Here is a 27,154-nt window from a genome sequence, read left to right on the forward strand (position 1 = left end):
AAAGATCAAATGTTTTCATAAAGATCTAATTTCCTTAAAGGATCTAAATTTTTATAGTCATGTGGGACTGTAAATCGCCTTTCAAATGTGCACTTTGCTTTGGAAACCGAAAGTAAATCGGCTATTTGATTGAAAGTGTCGTTGACCTAAACCCAAGGCAACTGTGAATGACACACCCACCTTTAACCACATCGTTACTATCATTGTTCATACCGCCGTATTGAAGTCACTGATGTACAAAGTGTGAAGAATAAAGAAGTGATTCAAGTGTTTTTCAAGACTATATTGCTTGAGGACAAGCAACGCTCAAGTGTGGGAATATTGATAATGCCAAAAAGGAACATATATTTCATAGCATTATTCCCCAAGAAAGACAAGATTTTAGTTGCAATTGTTCCATTTTCAAGTAATATTCGTTTATATTAAATAAGTGCGAAGACAAAAGGCGAAAACAACGAATTGAAGACACAAAGGTCCAAAAAGCTCAAAAGTACAAGATACAATTAAAAAGGTTCAAATTATTGATGAGGAACGTCTAAAAACGACAAGAGTACAAGTTACAAAACACAAAGTACACGATATAAAATAGTACGCAAGGGCGTTCGAAAATCCGGAACCGGGACATGAGTCAACTCTCAACGCTCGACGCAATGGTGTAAAAATTATGAGTCAACTATGCACAAGAATAAAATATAATATTTAAATAATTCATAATAAGAATAATAATAAATAATATAAAGTTGTTAATTGAGCATAGTTAAGGGGTCATAAGTGAAAATTTCATTTCATAATTCGCCTATAAAATCAAGTTGTGTCGATCAATTTTATGTACAACTTTTTCTATCCTCTTTTTATCTATATATCGATCAAATATCTATATCTAATATCCAATATCTATATTTATAATTCTCTATCATAATGTTAATGTAATCAGATATAACAATAATCTTAATTTTAATTTTAAATTACGATAATAATAAGATTTATGATAGAGATCGTTTGAGTGTATAAAGTCGAAATTCTGTCCGTGTAACGCTACGCTATTTTTAATCATTGTAAGTTATGTTCAACCTTTTTACATTAATGTCTCGTAGCTAAGTTATTATTATGCTTATTTAAAACGAAGTAATCATGATGTTGGGCTAATTACTAAAATTGGGTAATTGGGCTTTGTACCATAATTGGGGTTTGGACAAAAAAACGACACTTGTGGAAATTAGACTATGAGCTATTAATGGGCTTTATATTTGTTTAACTAAATGATAGTTTGTTAATGTTAATATAAAGATTTACAATTGGGCGTCCCTATAAATTACCATATACACTCAATCGGACACGATGGGTGGGGTATTTATATGTACGAATAATCGTTCATTTAACCGGACACGGGAATGGATTAATAGCCACTAGAATAATTAAAACAGGGGTGAAATTATGTACAAGGACACTTGGTATAATTGATAACAAAATATTAAAACCTTGGGTTACACTCAGTCGACATCCTGGTGTAATTATTAAACAAAATATTAAAATCTTGTTACAGTTTAAGTCCCCAATTAGTTGGAATATTTAACTTCGGGTATAAGGATAATTTGACGAGGACACTCGCACTTTATATTTATGACTGATGGACTGTTATGGACAAAAACCAGACGGACATATTAAATAATCCAGGACAAAGGACAATTAACCCATGGGCATAAAACTAAAATCAACACGTCAAACATCATGATTACGGAAGTTTAAATAAGCATAATTCTTTTATTTCATATTTAATTTCCTTTATTTTATATTTAATTGCACTTCTAATTATCGCATTTTTATTGTTATTGTATTGCACTTTTAATTATCGTACTTTTTAATTATCGCAAGTTTATTTTATCGCACTTTTATTATTCGCAATTTCATTATCGTTATTTACTTTATGCTTTAATTTAAGTCTTGTATTTATTTTTAATATTTTATATTTGGTTTTAACTGTGACTAAAGTTTTAAAATCGACAAACCGGTCATTAAACGGTAAAAACCCCCCTTTATAATAATAATATTACTTATATATATATATATATATATATATTTGTATTTTTATAAAAGTAAACTCATATAGCGTTAAGCTTTGTTTAAAAAGATTCCCTGTGGAACAAACCGGACTTACTAAAAACTACACTACTGTACGATTAGGTACACTGCCTATAAGTGTTGTAGCAAGGTTTAAGTATATCCATTCTATAAATAAATAAATATCTTGTGTAAAATTGTATCGTATTTAATAGTATTTCCTGCAAAAATTAATAACTATTTTATATACCCCTCGCGACACATTAAATAGGTAACACATAAGAAATAAAATATAAAGTTAATATATTATATTTAATTACAAATTAAGAAGATGGTAGTTATATTAATATTATTCTTACTTTCATTATTATTATTAATACTAATATTAATATTAATGTTAAGTACTAGATGCTTTATTATAATTAATATAGATTTGAAATTAAACACAATTAAATTGTTATATCATTATTATTATGACTAATATTATTATTATCATTAGTAATATTATTAATATCATTATTTTTATTATTACTTATTATTATCATTAATGTAATTATTAATGTTGTTATTAATGTTACTAGTATTATCATGATAATATTACCACTTTTATTATTAATATCTTTAACAATATTATTAATATTATTACTAATGAAATTGTACCATTAATAAAAATCATTATTAGTTAGTATTATTATTATTATTGTAATTTTTATATGAATGTGATACACATAAATAATTTTAATTATTAATATTATCATTGTAATTATTATTATTACTAGTATTTCTGTAATTACTACTATTAGTATCTTATTATCTGTATTAAAATAGAATTACTAAATGTTAATATAAATTAAGTATCTAATTAACCAGATAGAAACAAAAACGATTTCCAGTCTTTTTCTACCTTTAAATTTTCCTGTTCGTGATTGAGCCTGTCAATGACTAATTTGCTATAAAACAATAGATGATTACTTGTTGTGGGGGAATCGATTGGGTTTCAATTATCAATTATCAGATTTTTTTTTTTTAACAACTAGAACGAAGAACCATGAACACCTTTGTTCGTGTTCATTTTTATCAACAGCCCAAGATCCAATCTTTTTAAAAATGTAAAATTGCAGAAGGGATCTAATTCCAGTCGTGAAAATATCTGCAAAGTTTCAAAATCCAATTTCTTATATCGAGTTCGAATTTGTGAGTCAAACTTTAAATTTAAAAAGTCAAACATATCGTTCTTTGTAAAATTCGAATTCATTGTAATGTTTCTGGATCAATTGGCAATTTACAAAGTTTCTAGGAGGGATTTACTGCTTATTTGGTGTAAGAATTGTAATCCAAAATAGCCTTAAATTCGAAATTGATGTATGAGTTTTGTCATCGAGCTATGCCGCTGCTATTCAAATTTTGTTTTGTATTGTGTCTGTTAACTAGAATCAACAATTGCAAGTTGTTTCTGTTTCGTTATAATTCCTAAACCAAATCCTAAATTGCTGCTATGGATAAAATTCATGATGAACGATTAATATTAGAAGAAGAAGAACAGCTTAACAAGCGGGTTATATATTTGTGTCTGAGTTAAGAAGCAAGAATGAAACGAATGGAAAAACGGTTAGAGGGGATGTCGGGTATTCGAGAGGTCTTGGGTTCGATCCCTGCTTGTGGCAAATCTTTTTAAAATGGCTCTTTGAAGGTAGTCTTTATTTTTTTTTTAAATTATTATTATTATTATTATTATTATTATTATTATTATTATTATTATTATTATTATTATTATTATTATTATATTTATTATTGTTATTGTTATTATAAATTGTTATTATTATTATTATTATTATTAATTATTATGTTAAAAATTAGGATATGATTATTATCATTATCATCATTTTAGTTATTATTAAGTAATATCACTAAATATTATTATCAGAATTATTAGAATTATTATTATTATTATTGTTATTTGTTATTATAATTATCATGATTACTAAAATAAGTATAAGATAATATATGATTGTGATTGTATTAGGTATGATTAAAGTTGTGATATATTAAGGTAACACTATGGATATAACCACGATATGTATAATAAATACTAATATGATGTACGTAGAAGTATAGATATGTAATGATGTAAAAATTGTATTTAAAACGATGCATATACGAATAAGTAAACTCTATGAACATGGTTTTAATGGAAAATAAGTATATAACTTGTTATATAAATATTAGTAATAAATACAATATATATTTATTATAATTTTCTATATATATATATATATATATATATATATATATATATATATATATATATATATATATATATAAGCATATATCTTTAAATGACATATTAACAAGTATATAAATATTTATTAACAATATAATATATTACGTTTTCATATAACTATATAATTTGTATTTACTTAAAATATTAACATATTAAAAACTTTGAATATTTAAATATATGATATAAATTATGTATTATATATATATATATATATATATATATATATATATATATATATATATATATATATATATATTAACATGTACTTACTACATTTATATTAATAAATGTATTATGATAATTTAAATATAAATATTAGTTATTAAAATTATTAATGTAATGATATAATAAATATTATATAACCAAAACTTATAATATGTAAATACTATGATATTAATATATAAACATATAAATTATTACTATAACATTTATATCACTAGTAATATATAAATCTGCTCGATTACGATTATGTGTATTAATATATATACACAAATGTTAAAGGTTCGTGAATCCGAGGCTAACCCTGCATTGTTCAATACCGTCATATGCATTTTTACTACAAAATACAGTAGAGTGAGTTTCATTTGCTCCCTTTTTAAATGCTTTTGCAATATATATTTTTGGGACTGAGAATACATGCGATGTTTTATAAATGTTTGACGAAATAGACACAAGTACTTAAAACTACATTCTATGGTTGGATTATTAAACCGAATATGCCCCTTTTTAGTTTGGTAATCTAAGAATTAGGGAACAGACACCCTAATTGACGCGAATCCTAAAGATAGATCTATTGGGCCCAATAAGCCCCATCCAAAGTACCAGATGCTTTAGTACTTTGAATTTATCATGTCCGAAGGGAGTCCCGGAATGATGGGGATATTCTATATGCATCTTGTTAAGGTCGGTTACCAGGTGTTCACTATATGAATGATTTTTGTCTCTATGCATGGGACGTATATTTATGAGAACTGGAAATGAAATTCTTGTGGTCTATTAAAATAATGGAAATAAATGATTATGATAAACTAATGAACTCACCAACCTTTTGGTTAACACTTTAAAGCATGTTTATTTTCAGGTGTTAAAGAAATCTTCCGCTATGCATTTGCTCATTTTAAAGATATTACTTGGAGTCATTCATGGCATATATTGAAAGACGTTGCATTTGAGTCGTTGAAATTCATCAAGATTATTATTAAGTCAATTGTAGTTGGATGTATTATGAAATGGTATGCATGCCGTCAACTTTTGTTGTAAAGAAAGTTCGTCTTTTAGAAACGAATGCAATGTTTGTAAAATGTATCATATAGAGGTCAAATACCTCGCGATGAAATCAACTATTGTGAATCGTTTATAATGTATATGAATGGGTCCTTTCAGTTGGTATCAGAGCGGTGGTCTTAGCGAACCAGGTCTGCATTAGTGTGTCTAACTGATAAGTCGTTAGAATGCATTAGTGAGTCTGGACTTCGACCGTGTCTGCATGTCAAAAGTTTTGCTTATCATTTTTAGTCGAAAATCATCTGCTTATCATCCTTAGGAAATTACCTGCTTATCATTATTAGCCTAGACATGTCTTGCTACATTAATTGTATGATTAGTGTATAGACAAAATTCATATCTTAACGTATCTGCTAAATCATATCTTATCGTATCTGTTACTTTAAACTTTGCCTGACATATCCCGCAAATTCCTCCGTAATCTATGAAATCTTTTGTTCTATATCTATGGATATTCTATGTAATTAGAATACCATCCGATAACCGAAAATCATTTCATATCAAAAAATCCTTATTCAATCGTACGAAATGGAATTCATCATTAATTCAAGTTCCTCAGATTCCGAAATGGAATCCCACTCCAGCTCCGAAAGCAGTGTGACCGGAATGGATCAACCAATTAGCCATCATCTATTCTGGATGAAATGGGGATAGGTTCGTAGCCTCCTTAATCATTGGAGACAAGAAGAAGGTGATCCCTTCCATCCACCACATTGCCCTCTTGGCGAAGAACCTGAAGCACTTACCGGTGAACCTGTTTGAGACACCATTTTCTCTCTCATTTCCAGAGTATCTCGTCACGATTACATACTATATCAAATTTTAGATTTTATTTATCCGCTCGTCCGAACCGACAATCATCCCGGATTAATAGCAGAAGTCAACGAGCTTCGCGCCCGAGTTATAGCCTTGGAAAATATGGTGCAAAACGTACCAGCTTCAGCAATATCATTGTCACCAACAGTACCATCAACAATCCATGCCTCAACATCTCATTCTGTACCTCGAGTATTATCATCGTTCTACATATCGTTCTACATCAATTATCTTCGTTCTTCATGGTGATTATGTAATCTCTAATGTTTTAGAGATTATGTATTCTAATTTTAACGGTAAACCAAATAAGTTTAATACAATATTAACTCATTAAATTCATGATTACATCTGAAGAAAATATATATGTATATATGTTTTCATAAAGATTGTAATTAAAAATTCTTTTGTACAAACTGTTAATGGTGAAGATATTTTAACGGGTAGGTAATACCCGAGGAATATTTAAGGTAATACCCGAGGAATATTTAGATTTCACATTAATAAATTACACTGTACACTCTTCCAATCTGATTCAACGGTCATTTACTATCCTACTTACATCCACAGATATACGAATCCGTTCACCACGAAATAACCAGTTTCATTCAATTTCATATTTAGATTTTGACCTATCAGAATCCAACAAGTGGCATAATGAAGAAAACATATGACAAAATAAAATTTGTTAGAAACAGACAAATTAACTGTGAGAAATTTTGTTAAGAATCCACGCTAACAAAATCCTAGCTAACTGTTCCTAGCTAACTGATTACATTTTATTTATCGCAATTTATTTATAGCCATTTATATTCTCTTAATTTTATTTATTGTCATTTAATTTCTGTTATTTATTTTACGAACTTTAAATATCGGGACACGTATACAAGGTTTTGACATATCATATCGACGCATCTATATATATTATTTGGAATAACCATAGACACGCTATATGTAGTAATGATCGAGTTCTCTATACAGGGTTGAGGTTGATTCTCAAATAATATATATACTTTGAGTTGTGATCGAGTCTGAGACATGTACACGGGTCACGATACGTATTAATTAATTTGAATATTATAAACTATATATATATATATATATATATATATATATATATATATATATATATATATATATATATATATATATATATATATATATATATATATATATATATATGAATTATTGAGTTAGTGACTGTGGACTGCTAACTGTGGACTACCAAGATTGGATAATTAAAATGAATTAAATATTGATTATAACATATGAAACTAAACAATTCTTCAAGCTTGCCACTTGATTTCATCTTAAACCTCATTTGTATCTTGACGATTACAATCTGCGATTCAAACCTTTCATGATTCTTGAAAAACACCTCAATCGAGAGGATGAACCAACCGCACTTCATTTACGAAAAAAAAGATTGATACATATAGTTATGCACCTGAAAAACTCTCAGAACCTAAGTAAACATTTAACACGTAGCTGTGTTAATTCCTTTAGTGTTATTATTACCCAAAATAAATTGGTAATCTCTTTCAAAGTAGCAAATTTTGTCACAGCTCCAGCAAATCAACTTCAACTTTTCTTTCGAAACAACTTTATTATAAATTTGATACATATGTGTGCTCTTTTATTGTTATCGGGGAACCTTTTATATTCCACCATATTACCATCAGCGTTTAATCATCTAAAAACACAATTCTCCTGAAACCACCTCAGATTGATAACCTGTGATTCAGATATCGTAGCATTAAATGCAGAGGAAACAGAAAAATTATAGATGGTCTAAACGGCCAAAAGTTTGATGATAAAGAAGAGAGTGTTAGGAACGCTCGATAGAAAATTTAGTACTGAAGAACAGATTGAGTAAACCATGAAGGAGACCAAGGCCAAATACAAGGACCATACCATATATTCAAAGAATCCAGGTAATTCTGGATCCGATGAAACCTTCAACGAATATCTTGCTCCGTACTCATGTTAAAATCTTGCGGAAAATCATTCTTCATCAACCATCGAACTTAGAAACTCCAAAATATCATCATAAATATCTTCGATAATTCTGAAGATATTTTCATAAATATTCTCGTCCGAAATTATTTATCCCTTCGTGCTATATATATTATATCATAAAAGAAACTATTTTAGTTTCTATATTCTGTAAACCTTCGAATTTAAAATATGAATGTTTTTGAAGTAGTGTTGGGAACTGAAGCATAAGTTAGTATAATATAATGACACTTGATCAACGTGATTATATTATAGTAAGTCATGATGAGTTTCTAATGGAACGTGATGATTCACAGATCTTAAACGTCATCATGTGCCATATTACATGACTCTTACATCCTACCTAATCTATAAACATATCAAGAACATATTTTCTTGATAGTACTATATTTTCTCTTGAATTTTGGTAATTTAACCAACCAAGATCGTGCTATTACAATCTCTCTCTCTCAGAATATTAATTATGTTCATTCCGAAATTCGTATCTACGAATTCTGGACCATTACAAGCGGTGTTTAATCGCAAGAAGAGGAAACGAAAGAATGAAGCTCCGAAATAGAAATGGGAGTATAAATCGCAGCAAATAGAAGGGAGCATTAACTGTGGATGACAATGATTATAGGAGACAGAAGCAGGGACATCGAAATATAAGGGAAGATATAAAACCCAACAACAACCCAGAAACTATAAACCATATATATATCGATGCATATAGCAATATAAAGACACGGGAGAACTAAAAACACTATAAAACCAAGAGTATATTAGAAGTAAATAGATTTTACTGGGGGCAGATGAAAGAGAAGAATGACAGATATGAAGGTTAGGAGTATATCAAGAATCAGAACTAGATGGAGCATATTGACGAATGCTTTAAAGTATGGACTGAGGAGAAAGAATAGAAGGTGTAAGTTGTAAGGAAATGAAGGGGGTGGATATATAGTAAGATATCTGACAGAACAATCGAAACAGATTATCGCATTTAACCAAAGAAGATCCTATTTCCTTAGTTACCGAAGAATCAAATCTTATTACAAAGATTTTCTCTAAATCCCTTGAACTCCGGAAATCAACCCTATCTATGTCAAAAGATATGACGAAATTTTACTGTTCTCATTTCACTTTTTTGTGATAGCTTCATTCGTGCTCTTCGAGTAATCAAATTATCTTATCCATATTACTCAACAGTAATAAAACTCTAATTATCATCTCATATTCGTCAGGAAAACATTCTTACTGTTAGCCATGACGATCTCGACCAAATTTCGGGGACGAAATTTCTTTAACGGGTAGGTACTGTGACGACCCGAGAATTTCCGACCAAATTTAAACTTGATCTTTATATGATTACGATGATAAGCAAAGACTATAATGTTGAGTCTCGAAAACTTTGAAACTATGTTCATGTATTCAATTACCCTTCGACCATTACCGACGATTCACGAACAATTGTTGTTAATAAATATGTATGTGTGTATATATATATATATATATATATATATATATATATATATATGTAAATATATGTAGTAATTTAAATTATAAAATATAATTTAAACATTAGAATTAACTATGTAAAATAAGATACAAAATAAATAAAAATAATTTAAAATGAATTTATATTTATATACATACATATATATGATTTCCATTAATAATTATTATATTGTAATATATATATATATATATATATATATATATATATATATATATATATATATATATATATATATATATATATATATATATATATATATAAATGTTAACTATCCAAATATATTATTATATAGAATAGGTAACACATAAGAAATAAAATATAAAGTTAATATATTATATGTAATTACAAATTAAGAAGATGGTAGTTATAGTAATATTATTCTTACTTTCATTATTATTATTAATACTAATATTAATATTAATGTTAAGTACTAGATGCTTTATTATAATTAATATAGATTTGAAATTAAACACAATTAAATTGTTATATCATTATTATTATGACTAATATTATTATTATCATTAGTAATATTATTAATATCATTATTTTTATTATTACTTATCATTATCATTAATGTAATTATTAATATTGTTATTAATGTTACTAGTATTATCATGATAATATTACCACTTTTATTATTAATATCTTTAACAATATTATTAATATTATTACTAATGAAATTGTACCATTAATAAAAATCATTATTAGTTAGTATTATTATTATTATTGTAATTTTTATATGAATGTGATACACATAAATAATTTTAATTATTAATATTATCATTGTAATTATTATTATTACTAGTATTTCTGTAATTACTACTATTAATATCTTATTATCTGTATTATAAATAGAATTACTAAATGTTAATATAAATTATGTATCTAATTAACCAAATAGAAACAAAAACGATTTCAAGTCTTTTTCTACCTTTAAATTTTCATGTTCGTGATTGAGCCTGTCAACGACTAATTTGCTATAAAACAATAGATGATTACTTGTTGTGGTGGAATCGATTGGGTTTCAATTATCAATTATCAAATTTTTTTTTTAACAACTAGAACGAAGAACCATGAACACCTCTGTTCGTGTTCATTTTTATCAACAGCCCAAGATCCAATCTTTTTAAAAATGTAAAATTGCAGAAGGCATCTAATTCCAGTTGTGAAAATATCTGCAAAGTTTCAAAATCCAATTTCTTATATCGAGTTCGAATTTGTGAGTCAAACTTTAAATTTAAAAAGTCAAACATATCGTTCTTTGTAAAATTTGAATTCATTGTAATTTTTATGGATTAATTGGCAATTTACAAAGTTTCTAGGAGGGATTTACTGCTTATTTGGTGTAAGAATTGTAATCCAAAACAGCCTAAAATTCGAAATTGATGTATGAGCTTTGTCATCGAGCGATGCCGCTACTATTCAAATTTTGTTTTGTATTGTGTCTGTTAACTAGAATTAACAATTGCAAGTTGTTTCTGTTTCGTAATAATTCCTAAACCAAATCCTAAATTGCTGCTATGGATAAAATTCATGACGATCGATTAATATTAGAAGAAGAAGAACAGCTTAACAAGCGGGTTATATATTTGTGTCTGAGTTAAGAAGCAGAAATGAAACGAATGGAAAAATGGTTAGAGGGGATGTCTGGTATTCGAGAGGTCTTGGGTTCGATCCCTGCTTGGGGCAAATCTTTTTAAAATGGCTCTTTGAAGGTAGTCTTTATTTTTTTTTTAAATTATTATTATTATTATTATTATTATTATTATTATTATTATTATTATTATTATTATTATTATTATTATTATTATTATTATTATTATATTTATTATTGTTATTGTTATTATAAATTGTTATTATTATTATTATGTTAAAAATTAGGATATGATTATTATCATTATCATCATTTTAGTTATTATTAAGTAATATCACTAAATATTATTATTATTATTATTAGAATTATTATTATTATTGTTATTTGTTATTATAATTATCATGATTACTAAAATAAGTATAAGATAATATATGATTGTGATTGTATCAGGTATGATTAAAGTTATGATATATTAAGGTAACACTATGGATATAACCACGATATGTATAATAAATACTAATATGATGTACGTAGAAGTATAGATATGTAATGATGTAAAAATTGTATTTAAAACGATGCATATACGAATAAGCAAACTCTATGAACATGGTTTTAATGGAAAATAAGTATATAACTTGTTATATAAATATTAGTAATAAATACAATATATATTGATTATAATTTTCTGTATATATATATATATATATATATATATATATATATATATATATATATATATATATATATATATATATATAAGCATATATCTTTAAATGACATAATAAAAAGTATATAAATATTTATTAACAATATAATATATTACGTTTTCATATAACTATATAATTTGTATTTACTTAAAATATTAACATATTAAAAACTTTGAATATTTAAACATATTGATATAAATTATGTATTAATATATATATATATATATATATATATATATATATATATATATATATATATATATATATATATATATATTAACAAGTACTTACTACATTTATATTAATAAATGTATTATGATAATTCAAATATAAATATTAGTTATTAAAATTATTAATGTAATGATATAATAAATATTATATAACCAAAACTTATAATATGTAAATACTATGATATTAATATATAAACATATAAATTATTACTATAACATTTATATCACTAGTAATATATAAATCTGCTCGATTACGATTATGTGTATTAATATATATACACAAATGTTATAAGTTCGTGAATCCGAGTCCAACCCTGCATTGTTCAATACCGTCATATGTATTTTTACTACAAAATATAGTAGAGTGAGTTTCATTTGCTCCCTTTTTAAATGCTTTTGCAATATATATTTTTGGGACTGAGAATACATGCGCTGTTTTATAAATGTTTGATAAAATAGACACAAGTACTTAAAACTACATTCTATGGCTGGATTATTAAACCGAATATGCCCCTTTTTAGTCTGGTAATCTAAGAATTAGGGAATAGACACCCTAATTGGCGCGAATCCTAAAGATAGATCTATTGGGCCCAACAAGCCCCATCCAAAGTACCGGATGCTTTAGTACTTCGAATTTATCATGTCCGAAGGGAGTCCCGAAATGATGGGGATATTCTATATGCATCTTGTTAAGGTTGGTTACCAGGTGTTCACCATATGAATGATTTTTGTCTCTATGCATGGGACGTATATTTATGAGAACTGGAAATGAAATTCTTGTGGTCTATTAAAGTAATGGAAATGAATGATTATGATAAACTAATGAACTCACCAACCTTTTGGTTGACACTTTAAAGCATGTTTATTCTCAGGTGTTAAAAAAATCTTCCGCTGTGCATTTGCTCATTTTAGAGATATTACTTGGAGTCATTCATGGCATATTTTGAAAGATGTTGCATTCGAGTCGTTGAAATTCATCAAGATTATTATTAAGTCAATTATAGTTGGATGTATTATGAAATGGTATGCATGCCATCAACTTTCGTTGTAAAGAAAGTTTATCTTTTAGAAACGAATGCAATGTTTGTAAAATGTATCATATAGAGGTCAAATACCTCGCGATGAAATCAACTATTGTGAATCGTTTATAATGTATATGAACGGGTCCTTTCATCTTACTCATGTAGTTCATTGTTAATACGCTTAATGATATATGTAATTATCATTTCATGATGTTAAACATAGTGTATTAATATCTTAACATGTTACATATGTATTTAGTAAGACGTTGTTGTAACGATAGCCGTTATATATATCGTTTCGCGTTTCTTAATTCACTACTTTCATTTTATGTATATAACTCATTGTTAATGTACTTGGTGAGATACTTACTCATCATAATATCATGTTAAATATATATATATATATATATATATATATATATATATATATATATATATATATATATATATATATATATATATATATATATATATATATATATCATGTTGTTTTTACAAGTTCTAACGTTCGTGAATCGCCGGTTAACTTGGGTGGTCAATTGTCTACATGAAACTCATTTCAATTAATCAAGTCATAACAAGTTTGATTGCTTAATATGTTGGAAACATTTAATCATGCAAATATAGTTTTCATTTAATATATAATCATGGAAAAGTTTGGGTCACTACAAAGTGTTCTAAATTCACTGTCACTGTTCCGTTTACAACTCCCGTTTCCTTTTCTTGATTTATACTCAAACAAACCAAAACCACACCACACTTGCAACACCTATTGTTCTTCCTATTCTAATTCGTTTACGGCTACTATGCTACTATTATTTCGAACAGACCCATCATTTGAACAAACAACTGCTATATGTTGTTGTGTAACCAAACCCAAACAAGAAACCCATTTTATACTAACTTCTCGATCTCAAAACCTGCTGCAATATCGCTGCTATATAATTTTTCTCCTGTTTCATTTCTATATCCTATTAAATAAAGAGTTAATGATGGTGACAGTGTTTTAATAGTGATGAAATGAGTGATGCTCCACTTACCTCTTTCTTTATGTTTTCTTTTTCCTGACTGAACCCCACAATCCATATCAATTAAATTATATCTTCAAATATTTTGGGACTCTTGATCAATTGTTGAGCCACGATTTGTTTTGTTGGACTAAGATCCAACTCATATCTTGGGCCATTTAACTTTGGACTACAACATTTGAATGGGAATTGTAAATATGGGCCGAGATTTACAAGCCCATTATTCTTTTCGGGTTCCTGCACAACAACTCAATCACACACTATTTAGTTTAGATGTTGATGATGGCGACGAAGGGGTGATACACGAATGATGATGGTGAAGCGTAATCATGATGATGATTATGGTGATTTCATGATGATGGATACAGTTTAGATGTTGATGATGAGTTAAGATGTTTTATGATGATGATGCTCGTGAAAAATGATAATGATGATGGTGATGCTCGATAAATGATGATGCGAAAAAGAGAAAAAGAAACCGATATATAGGTTAAATAGATTTAGTCCATGTTTAAAACACAAAGTAACAAACAGAGCAGTTGGTTTAAGTGTGTGGTTGGGGAATGAGAGGTCTTGGGTTCGAGTCCAGGCAGTGGCGTTTCTTTTTAAATGCTTGTTTCTTCAAAAGTTCATGAATCCGAGGCCAATCCTGCATTGTTTAGTTTCGTCGTACGAATATTTTTACTACAAAATATCGTATTGTGAGTTCATTTGATTCCCTTTTACTTTTTACATTTTTGGGACTGAGAATACATGCGCTGTTTTTATAACTGTTTTATTAAATGCTTTTGAGATATATTTTTGAACTGAGGATACATGAACTGCTTTTATAAATGTTTGACGAAATAGACACAAGTATTCAAAACTACATTCTATGATAGAATTATTTGGATTCAGTGGTTCGATTTCTATAAAGATTGCATTAGCTACCCTCGGTGAGAAATTTTTGCATTGCACGATGCATTAGCTACCGTTGGTGAGATTGTTTTGCATCTTGGTTGTATTAGCTACCATCGGTGAGAAATTTTTGCATTGCACGATGCATTAGCTACCGAAATGGTTTGATTTCTATAAAGATTGCATTCGTTATCATCGGTGAGAAATTTTTGCATTGCACGATGCATTAGCTACCGAAATGGTTTGATTTCTATAAAGATTGCATTAGCTACCATAGGTGAGAAATTTTTGCATTGCACGATGCATTAGCTACCGTTGGTGAGATTGTTTTGCATCTTGGTTGCATTAGCTACCATCGGTGAGAAATTTTTGCATTGCACGATGCATTAGCTGCCGTTGGTGAGATTGTTTTACATTTTCCGGTGTTCTTCATATGAATGATTTTTACAGCAGTGAACAGACCTGCACAGATTGTTTTCAAAATATGAGTATCTTGTGGTCTATCAAAATTATGAATTTTATTGTTTATGATAAACCTATGAACTCACCAACCTTTTGGTTGACACTTTAAAGCATGTTTATTCTCAGGTATTAAAGAAATCTTCCGCTGTACATTTGCTCATTTTAGAGATATTACTTGGAGTCATTCATGACATATTTCAAAAGACGTTGCATTCGAGTCGTTGAGTTCAACAAGATTATTATTAAGTCATTGATAGTTTGGATATATTATGAAATGGTATGCATGCCTGTCAACTTTCGATGTAATGAAAGTTTGTCTTTCAAAAACGAATGCAATGTTTGTAAAATGTATCATATAGAGGTCAAATACCTCGCGATGTAATCATATGTTATTGTATTCGTCCTTGGAATTAGGACGGGTCGTCTCATGTGGTATCAGAGTGGTGGTCTTAGCGAACCAGGTCTTGCATTAGTGTGTCTAACAGAAAGTTGTTAGGATACATTAGTGAGTCTGGACTTCAACCGTGTCTGCATGTCAAAAGTTTTGCTTATCATTTCTTGTCAGAAATTACCTGCTTATCATTCTTAGTCTAGACACATCTTAATGCATTGATTGCATGAATAGTGTATAGACAAAAATTCATATCTTAGCGTATCTGTTACTGTAGACTTGCCTGACATATGCCGTAAATTCCTCCGTAGTCTACGAAATCTTTAGTACTATATATATATATAGATATTCTATGTAGTTAGAATATCATCCGATATTCGAAAATCATTTCATACCGAAAAACCGTTTATCTAACCGTACAAAATGGAACTCGCAACTAGTTCAAACTCCTCGAATTCCGACAGATATTCCGATATGGATTTCCACTCGAACTTCGAAAGCAGTGTAACCGAAATAGATCAACCAATTAGCCATCATCAATCTGGATGAATTGAGGATGAGTTCGTAGTCGACTTAATCAATGGAGATGAGAAGAAGGCGATACTTTACATCAACCAAATTTCTCTTGGCGATAAACCTAAAGCACTCACCGGCGAACCAATTCGAAACACCATTTTCACCCTCATTTCCCGAATATCCCGCCATGATTATATACTATCTCAAATTCTAAATCTTATTCATCCACTCATCCGAACCGACAATCATCCCGGAGTAATACAAGAAGTCATCGAACTTCGTGCTCGAGTAATAGCTTTGGAGAATATGGTGCAAAACTTACTAGCTTCAGCAACATCAGCAACGCCAACAGAACCATTACAGCACCCGTACCATCAACAACACACGCCTCAACATCACAATTTGTACCTCGAGCATAATCATCGTTCTACATGACGTTCTACATCATTTATCTTCGTTCGACATGGCGATTATGTGAAGACCCGTCCTAATCCATCCGGACGAAGTCCATATCAATTATAAACGATTCACAACAGTTGATTACATCGCGAGGTACTTGACCTCTCTATGATACATTTTACAAACATTGCATTCATTTTTGAAAAGACAAACTTTCATTACATCGAAAGTTGACAGGCATGCATACCATTTCATAATATATCCAACTATAATTGACTTGATAATAATCTTGATGAACTCGACGACTCGAATGCAACGTCTTTTGAAATATGCCATGAATGACTCCAAGTAATATCTATAAAATGAGCAAATACACAGCGGAAGATTTCTTTCGTACCTGAGAATAAACATGCTTTAAAGTGTCAACTAAAAGGTTGGTGAGTTCATTAGTTTAACTTAAACAATCGTTTCCATCATTTTAATAGACCACAAGATTTCAAATTTCCATTTCTCATAAACATACGTCCCATGCATAGAGACAAAAATATCATTCATATGGATTGAACACCTGGTAACCGGCATTAACAATATGCATATATAAGAATATCCCCATCATTCCGGGATCCTCCTTCGGACATGATATAAATTTCGAAGTACTAAAACATCCGGTACTTTGGATGGGGCTTGTTGGGCCCGATAGATCTATCTTTAGGATTCGCGTCAATTAGGGTGTATGTTCCCTTATTCTTAGATTACCAGACTTAATAAAAAGGGGCATATTCAACTTCGATAATCCAACCATAGAATGTAGTTTCACGTACTTGTGTCAATTTCGTAAAACAGTTATAAAAGTTGCACATGTATTCTCAGCCCAAAAATATAAAGGGTAAAAAGGCAAATGAAACTCACGCATAAAAATATTGTAAAACAGTTAATAAAGCATTTGCATGTATTCTCAGCCCAAAAATATATATTGCAAAAGCATTTAAAAAGGGATTAATGAAACTCACTTAATGTATTTTGTAGTAAAAATACATACGACGACATTGAACAAGTATAGGGTTGGCCTCGGATTCGCGAACCTTAAAATGAAAAAGGCTTAAAGGAATACCCCAGCCCGGGCTCGAACCCGCGACCTCCCGCTCACCCGCAAACATCCTAACCATTCTTCCATTTTCGCTTTTGTAATTTTACCCCGTATTAAACCATATAATTTGTTATTGATCCAGCCCAACATTCTAAATTATGGAAGTCCAATAAGTTATTATTCAATAGCCCGCTAGATGAGTTGTTGGTTTGTGGTTTGGGATGATTTTGGTCACGACAGGAAATACAGGAAACCTAATTGATGGTTTCCTGCGTATCACTTAATATTGCAGCAGCTATTAGCAAACCCGACATCTCGGTTCACCATCGTATTTAACATCATAGCATCTTCTAGCTTTATGTATGACCATCATCTATCTATCTATGATCTTCTCATCATGCTCGTTATCATCATTCATTAATCATCATCATCCTTCCGGCTCAATAACTAAGGGTTCGGCCCCACTCCATTATGCCAGCAAATTAGTTTAATCCACCACCTAATGTTCCTTTGGTGCTTTATCTCTTTATCCAAGTAGTGGTAGGGTTTATTTCATATTAAACAGAAACGTGGCCCAAGATGCATTCGATCGGTATCCAGCGTTTTCATAAAAAAATATATATTGTGTTTAGCTTTTGCAATCTTGTCGGCCATCTAAGTTCCAAGTCTTAGTCCCACTTGAAAATGGTATACGTTCCACTTGCAAATATAAAATGATGTTCCACTTGCAATTTAAAATGATGTACGTTCCATATTTAACTCGTATGGCTTTTGTATATACCCAAAAAGCATCATCGTTTATTATTATCATTATTTGCTATCATTATCACTAAAGTGTGGATGTCGGTTGTAAAAAAAATAACGGGTAGCAGTAGTAACTTGGGTTCGTTGTAGGTGGTGTTTCATCAATTTGAAATAGAAAAGAAGGTGCAGCAGCAGGTGTTGGTGATGTTTGATGATGGTTTTAATGGTGGTGACGACATGGGTCACGGATAGGAATATATATAACAACAATTGTGTTTTTGAGAGGGGTGAAGGTGGTGATGTTTGTTCTCGCTAGAAATAGAAAATATAAAGAAAATGTGGGTTAGAAAGTGGCGATTATTAATTCATGATGGTGGTGTAGATTGGTAGTTTGGGGTGGCGAGGATATTGGTTTGAAGTGGTGGAGTCGAGCAAGAGAAAGGAATGAGAGAAATATAAAGTGATTGATGAATGAGGTGGTAGGGTGGTGACTTGTGGTTGATGAAAGTGGTTTTCGATGGTGTTCTACGGTGGTTAAAATATTAGAGATAGAAAACAAGTGGCGTTTATTGTGGTTATACATGTTGGTGTTTTGGGTTGAAGAGAGTAGTGGTGATGAGAGTATATATATATCATGGTGATCTAGAGGTTGAAGATGGTAATGGTGTTCGATTGATTCTTGTTGGTTGTTTATCCAAGAACAAGAAAACTGGAATGAAGATGGTTATAGTTAAAAAGTTACACGAATAGAGGTTTTGAGCTGTTTCTTACTTTTCCTGCTTAATTCAATCAGATTGTAGCTTCTATATGTAATTACAATTTCATATGCAAGTGAAAGAATTGAATGGTTTATGTCTAACGAGATAATCATTTGTTTTATAATGAAAATGGTCGACAGAATATTAATCCAGGAAGAAGAATACAAAAAGAAAAAAAAAATAAAAGAAGAAAAGACTGCTAACAGATTTTGTCTTGGTTGGTGATAATTGATTCGAGTTGTTCAAAGTTAACAGACAGATTGAGCAGCTCGGACAATGATAGGCAATTGAATACGCTTTTATCTAATTATTTATTTATGTATAAATCGTATCTACATACATACATATTTAGTTATACATGTAAATCCGTATTCTGCATTTGGATATATGTAAAAGTATTTATTTATAAACTATATATATATATATATATATATATATATATATATATGTACATATATCTGTTCTTATATCAGTATTTATATTTATAGATTATAATTAACTTTATTGATAAATATAAATATAATAATAATACACATAATAATAATAATAATACAAATTCATAAAAATAATAATATTATTATTAATGATGATTATAATAATTACTATAATATGTATAACAATAATATTATTAATAATAATGATACTAATTATAATAATGCTAATTATAATAATATTAATATTAATATTATTAATGATAATAATAATATTCATAATAATATAATAATTTATACCTATCCAATTTCATATTTATATGTTACATATTTAATTCTAATTATTAATTTGTTTTTTATTATTTTAACTTATTATTTATGCTTTTATTTATATTTAAATATATATATATATATACATATATTTATTTACAACAATTGTTCGTGAATCGTCGAGAGCAGTCGAAGGTCAATTGAATGTATGACAACAATTCAAACTTTTTGAGACTTAACATAACATACTTTGCTTATCGTGTCGGAAACATATAAAGATTAAAGTTTAAATTTAGTCGAAAATTCCCGGGTCATCACAGTACCTACCCGTTAAATAAATTTCGTCCTGAAATTTGAGTGAGGTGGTCATGGCTAACAATAAAAATGTTTTCATGACGAATATGAGTTGGTATATAGGGTTTTATCATCGTTGAGTAATATGGAATAAACCATTTGATTTTGTGAAGAGTACAAGTGAAGCTATCACCAAAGAGTGAAATGAGTAGGCATAGATTCGTCATATCTTTTGACATAAATAGGATTGATTTCCCCAGTTCAAGAGATTTTGAGAAAACCTTCGTAATAAGATTTGATTCTTCGGTAATCAAGGGATTTAGGATCCGCTTTAAATGCGATCACCTGTTTTGATTGCCCTGTCGGATACCTTTCTATAAATCCACCCCCATCATTTCCTTACAACTCACATCTTCTATTCTTTCTCCTTTGATTCATACTTTAAAGCATTCATCAATATGCTCCACCCCGTTCTGATCCTTGATATACTTCTAACTTTCATATCTGTCATTCTTCTCTTTCATCTACCACCGGAGGATTTTATTTTCTTCTACCATTACCTTGGGGTTATAGTGTTTTTAATTCTCCTGTGTCTTTACGTTACAATACGTATTGATATACACGATTTGTAATTTATGTGTTGTTTTCGAGCTTTATATTTTCTTTTATATTCAAGAGTTCTATACTTTTGTCTCCTCTTCCTGACTTCTAGTCAAACGAGTAATGGTCCAGAATTCATAGGTACGAAGTTTTGGAACGAACATAGTTAATATTTTGAGAAGGGAATCGTAATGGCACGATATTGATTTGGTAAATTACCAGAATATCGGGAAAAGATAGAACTATCAAGAATATATGTTCTTAATATGTTTGGAGATTGAGTAGAATGTAAGAGTCGTGTAAATGGCACATGATGATGGTATTGTGAATCATCACGTTCCATTAGAAACTCAGCATAAATTACTGTAATATAATCATGTTGATCAAGTGTCATTATATTATACTAACTCATGCATTAGTTTCCAACACTACTTCAAAAACATTCATATTTTAAATTCGAAGGTTCGTAGAATATAGAACTAAAACAGTTTCTTTTTATGATATCATACGGATAACGCAGAGAGAGATAATTAATATCGAACGAGAATATTTATGAAGATATCTTCAGAAATATTGAGGATATTAATAAAGAAAGGTACGATGATATCTTAGGATTTCAGAATCAATTTGTGATGAAGAAATTCATTCACGATGATTTAGAGTGGTTAAGGAGTAAGGCATTCGCTAAAGATTTCATCAGAAACAGAATCATCTGGATTCTTTATGTACAAGTTTAGTCCTTGTAATTTGTTCAGAGTCTCCTTCATGGTTTGCTCAATCCGGTTTCCAGTTCCAACTTTTATGAGCTTTGCCAATATACTATTCTTTATCTTTATACCTTCGACGGTTAAGGTCGTGTATAATTTTTGCTGCTGTATTCAGCTTGTACCATTTTTTGGAGTATTGATTTGTAGACTAGGTGCTTTTCAAAATTTCAGAGTGTAAGATCATAATTCTATGAAATAAATGTTATATGTGTACATATAACTGTTGATATGGAAACGCTGCGAGATTCGAAATACTGATTGTTGATTCTCGATAATTGATATGACAACTCTCGTTATAAGATGCGGACAAGTATATGATAGGGTTTTAATAAACAAATATAATGATTCTTCGGAGAGACTTAAGTCAATGAGTAGTGAAGTTGCTGGTAAGGTTAATGCTAATGTGGTGGAATATAACCGGTCCCCCGGTAATGATGATGAAGGGGTAATCTTTATAATAGGGTTTATTCGAATAAATAACTTGAAGTTGATTTGCTGGAGCTGTGACAAAATTGGCTAATTTGGAGAGGGATTGTAAAGTTATTTTCAGTAATAACAATGCCAAAGGAACTAGCACTGATATGTGTTAAACGTTTACTCAGGTTCTGAGTGTTTTCAGGTGCATAACTATACGCATCAATCTTTTCTTCCGTAGATAAAGTAGGGTTGGTTCATCCTCCTGATTGAGGTGTTTTCAAAAATCATGAAAGGTTTGAACACCGATTGTAATCATCAAGATACAAACGAGGTTTAAGATGAAATCAAGTGGCAAACTTGAAGAGTTGTTTAGTTTCATATGTTGTATTCAATATTTTAATTCATTTTAATTGTCCACTGTTGATAGTCCTCAGTTGATTAGTCCACAGTTAGCTAGGAACAGTTAGCGTGAATTCTTAACAAAATTTCTCATAGTTAATTTGTTTGTTTCTAACAAATTTTATTCCGTCAAATATTTTCTTCATTATGCCACTTGTTGGATTCTGATAGGTCAAAATCCAAATATGAAATTTGAATGGAAATGGTTATTCTGTGGTGAACGGAATTATATATCTGTGGATGTAAGTAGGATAGGAAATGACTGTTGAATCAGATTTGAAGAATGTACAGTGTAACTTATTAATGTGAAATCTTAAATATTCCTCGGGTATTACCTACCCGTTAAAATATTTTTATCATTAACAGTTTGTACGAAGGAATTTTTAATCACGATCTTCATGAAAATATATATACATATATATTTTCTTCAAATGTAATTATGGATTTAATGAGTCAATATAATATTAGACTCATTTGATTTTCGATTTGAGCTAGAATAAGTAATCTCTAAAACTATTAGGATCCACATATTCTTTGCAGAATATTAATGAAGTTATGGATCAATACTTCATTGTTAATTATTAGGATCCACATATTCTTCACAGAATATTAATGAAGTTATGGTTCAATACTTCATCGTTAATTGCTGTTGGTACTCCTTGGTTTCCATGGTGCGTATAATGTTGATGTTCGTGGAACAGATTGTGAAATTTAGACTTGAGATGCGGATGTTGTTGTTGGTGGTACTGTTGGTGCCGGTAATGTTGCTGAAGCTGGTACATTTTGCACCATACTTTTCAAGGCCACAACTCGGGTGCGAAGCTCGTCGACTTCTTCAATTACTCCGGGATGATTGGCGGTTGGAACATGCGGATGAATAAGGTTTTGAATTTGAGATAGAATATAATCATGGCGAGATATTCGGGTAATGTGGGTGAAAATGGTGTTACGAACAGGTTCGTCGGTAAGTGCTTCAGGTTCTTCGCCAAAAGGTGAATTCGGTTAGTGGAAGGGATCGCCTTCTGCGCATCTCCATTGATTAAGTCGACTACGAATCCATCAAATGAATTGGGGATGGATGATTGGTTGATTCATTCTGGTGACGTTGCTTCCGGAGCTTAGATGACTATCCATTCGGAATAACTGTCGGGATAACTATCGGAATAGCTGTCGGAATCCGAGGGACTCGAACTAGTTGAAGGATTTATCTCGTACGATCAGATGAAGGATTTTCGATAAGAAATAGATTATAGGATGTGGATTAGTATCCTGCAATACATAATTTACATATGCATATGTAATACTAAAATCTCATAAGTTACGGAGGAATCTACGAAAGCTGTCAGGTAAAGATAACAATAACAGATACGCTAAGATATGAGTTAGCAGATACGCTAAGATATGAATTTTTTCTATACACTATTCATGCAGTCAATGCAATAAGATATGTCTAGACTAAGAATAATAAGCAGGTAATTAACTAAGGATGATAAACAAATGATTTCTGACAAAAATGATAAGCAAAACTTTTGACATGCAGACACGGTCGAAGTCCAGACTCACTAATGCATCCTAACGACTTATCAGTTAGACACACTAATGCAGACCCGGTTCACTAAGACCACCGCTCTGATACCAACTGTAAAGACCCGTCCTAATCCATCCGGACGAAGTCCATATCGATTATAAACGATTCACAACAGTTGATTACATCGCGAGGTACTTGACCTCTATATGATACATTTTACAAACATTGCATTCGTTTTTGAAAAGACAAACTTTCATTACATCGAAAGTTGACAGGAATGCATACCATTTCATAATATTTCCAACTATAATTGAGTTGATAATAATCTTGATGAACTCGATGACTCGAATGCAACGTCTTTTGAAATATGCCATGAATGACTCCAAGTAATATCTATAAAATGAGCAAATACACAGTGGAAGATTTCTTTCGTACCTGAGAATAAACATGCTTTAAAGTGTCAACCAAAAGGTTGGTGAGTTCATTAGTTTAACTTAAACAATCGTTTCCATCATTTTAATAGACCACAAGATTTCAGATTTCCATTTCTCATAAACATACGTCCCATGCATAGAGACAAAAATATCATTCATATGGATTGAACACCTGGTAACCGACATTAACAATATGCATATATAAGAATATCCCCATCATTCCGGGATCCTCCTTCGGATATGATATAAATTTCGAAGTACTAAAACATCCGGTACTTTGGATGGGGCTTGTTGGGCCCGATAGATCTATCTTTAGGATTCGCGTCAATTAGGGTGTCTGTTCCCTAATTCTTAGATTACCAGACTTAATAAAAAGGGGCATATTCGACTTCGATAATCCAACCATAGAATGTAGTTTCACGTACTTGTGTCAATTTCGTAAAACAGTTATAAAAGTTGCGCATGTATTCTCAGCCCAAAAATATAAAGGGTAAAAAGGCAAATGAAACTCACGCATAAAAATATTGTAAAACAGTTAATAAAGCATTTGCATGTATTCTCAGCCCAAAAATATATATTGCAAAAGCATTTAAAAAGGGATTAATGAAACTCACTTAATGTATTTTGTAGTAAAAATACATACGACGACATTGAACAAGTATAGGGTTGGCCTTGGATTCGCGAACCTTAAAATGAAAAAGGCTTAAAGGAATGCCCCAGCCCGGGCTCGAACCCGCGACCTCCCGCTCACCCGCAAACATCCTAACCATTCTTCCATTTTTGCTTTTGTAATTTTACCCCGTATTAAACCATATAATTTGTTATTGATCCGGCCCAACATTCTAAATTATGGAAGTCCAATAAGTTATTATTCAATAGCCCGCTAGATGAGTTGTTGGTTTGTGGTTTGGGATGATTTTGGTCACGACAGGAAATACAGGAAACCTAATTGATGGTTTCCTGCGTATCATTTAATATTGCAGCAGCTATTAGCAAACCCGACATCTCGGTTCACCATCGTATTTAACATCATAGCATCTTCTAGCTTTATGTATGACCATCATCTATCTATCTATGATCTTCTCATCATGCTCGTTATCATCATTCATTAATCATCATCATCCTTCCGGCTCAATAACTAAGGGTTCGGCCCCACTCCATTATGCAAGCAAATTAGTTTAATCCACCACCTAATGTTCCTTTGGTGCTTTATCTCTTTATCCAAGTAGTGGTAGGGTTTATTTCATATTAAACAGAAATGTGGCCCAAGATGCATTCGATCGGTATCCAGCGTTTTCATAAAAAAATATATATTGTGTTTAGCTTTTGCAATCTTGTCGGCCATCTAAGTTCCAAGTCTTAGTCCCACTTGAAAATGGTATACGTTCCACTTGCAAATATAAAATGATGTTCCACTTGCAATTTAAAATGATGTACGTTCCATATTTGACTCGTATGGCTTTTGTATATACCCAAAAAGCATCATCGTTTATTATTATCATTATTCGCTATCATTATCACTAAAGTGTGGATGTCGGTTGTAAAAAAAAAAAATAACGGGTAGCAGTAGTAACTTGGGTTCGTTGTAGGTGGTGTTTCATCAATTTGAAACAGAAAAGAAGGTGCAGCAGCAGGTGTTGGTGATGTTTGATGATGGTTTTAATGGTGGTGACGACATGGGTCACGGATAGGAATATATACAACAACAATTGTGTTTTTGAGAGGGGTGAAGGTGGTGATGTTTGTTCTCGCTAGAAACAGAAAATATAAAGAAAATGTGGGTTAGAAAGTGACGATTATTAATTCATGATGGTGGTGTAGATTGGTAGTTTGGGGTGGCGAGGATATTGGTTTGAAGTGGTGGAGTCGAGCAAGAGAAAGGAATGAGAGAAATATAAAGTGATTGATGAATAAGGTGGTAGGGTGGTGACTTGTGGTTAATGAAAGTGGTTTTCGATGGTGTTCTACGGTGGTTAAAATATTAGAGATAGAAAACAAGTGGCATTTATTATGGTTATACATGTTGGTGTTTTGGGTTGAAGAGAGTAGTGGTGATGAGAGTATATATATATCGTGGTGATCTAGAGGTTGAAGATGGTAATGGTGTTCGATTGATTCTTGTTGGTTGTTTATCCAAGAACAAGAAAACTGGAATGAAGATGGTTATAGTTAAAAAGTTACACGCATAGAGGTTTTGAGCTGTTTCTTACTTTTCCTGCTTAATTCAAT

Source organism: Rutidosis leptorrhynchoides, chromosome 2 (assembly GCF_046630445.1).
Source record: "Rutidosis leptorrhynchoides isolate AG116_Rl617_1_P2 chromosome 2, CSIRO_AGI_Rlap_v1, whole genome shotgun sequence".
NCBI classification, from domain to species: Eukaryota; Viridiplantae; Streptophyta; class Magnoliopsida; order Asterales; family Asteraceae; genus Rutidosis; species Rutidosis leptorrhynchoides.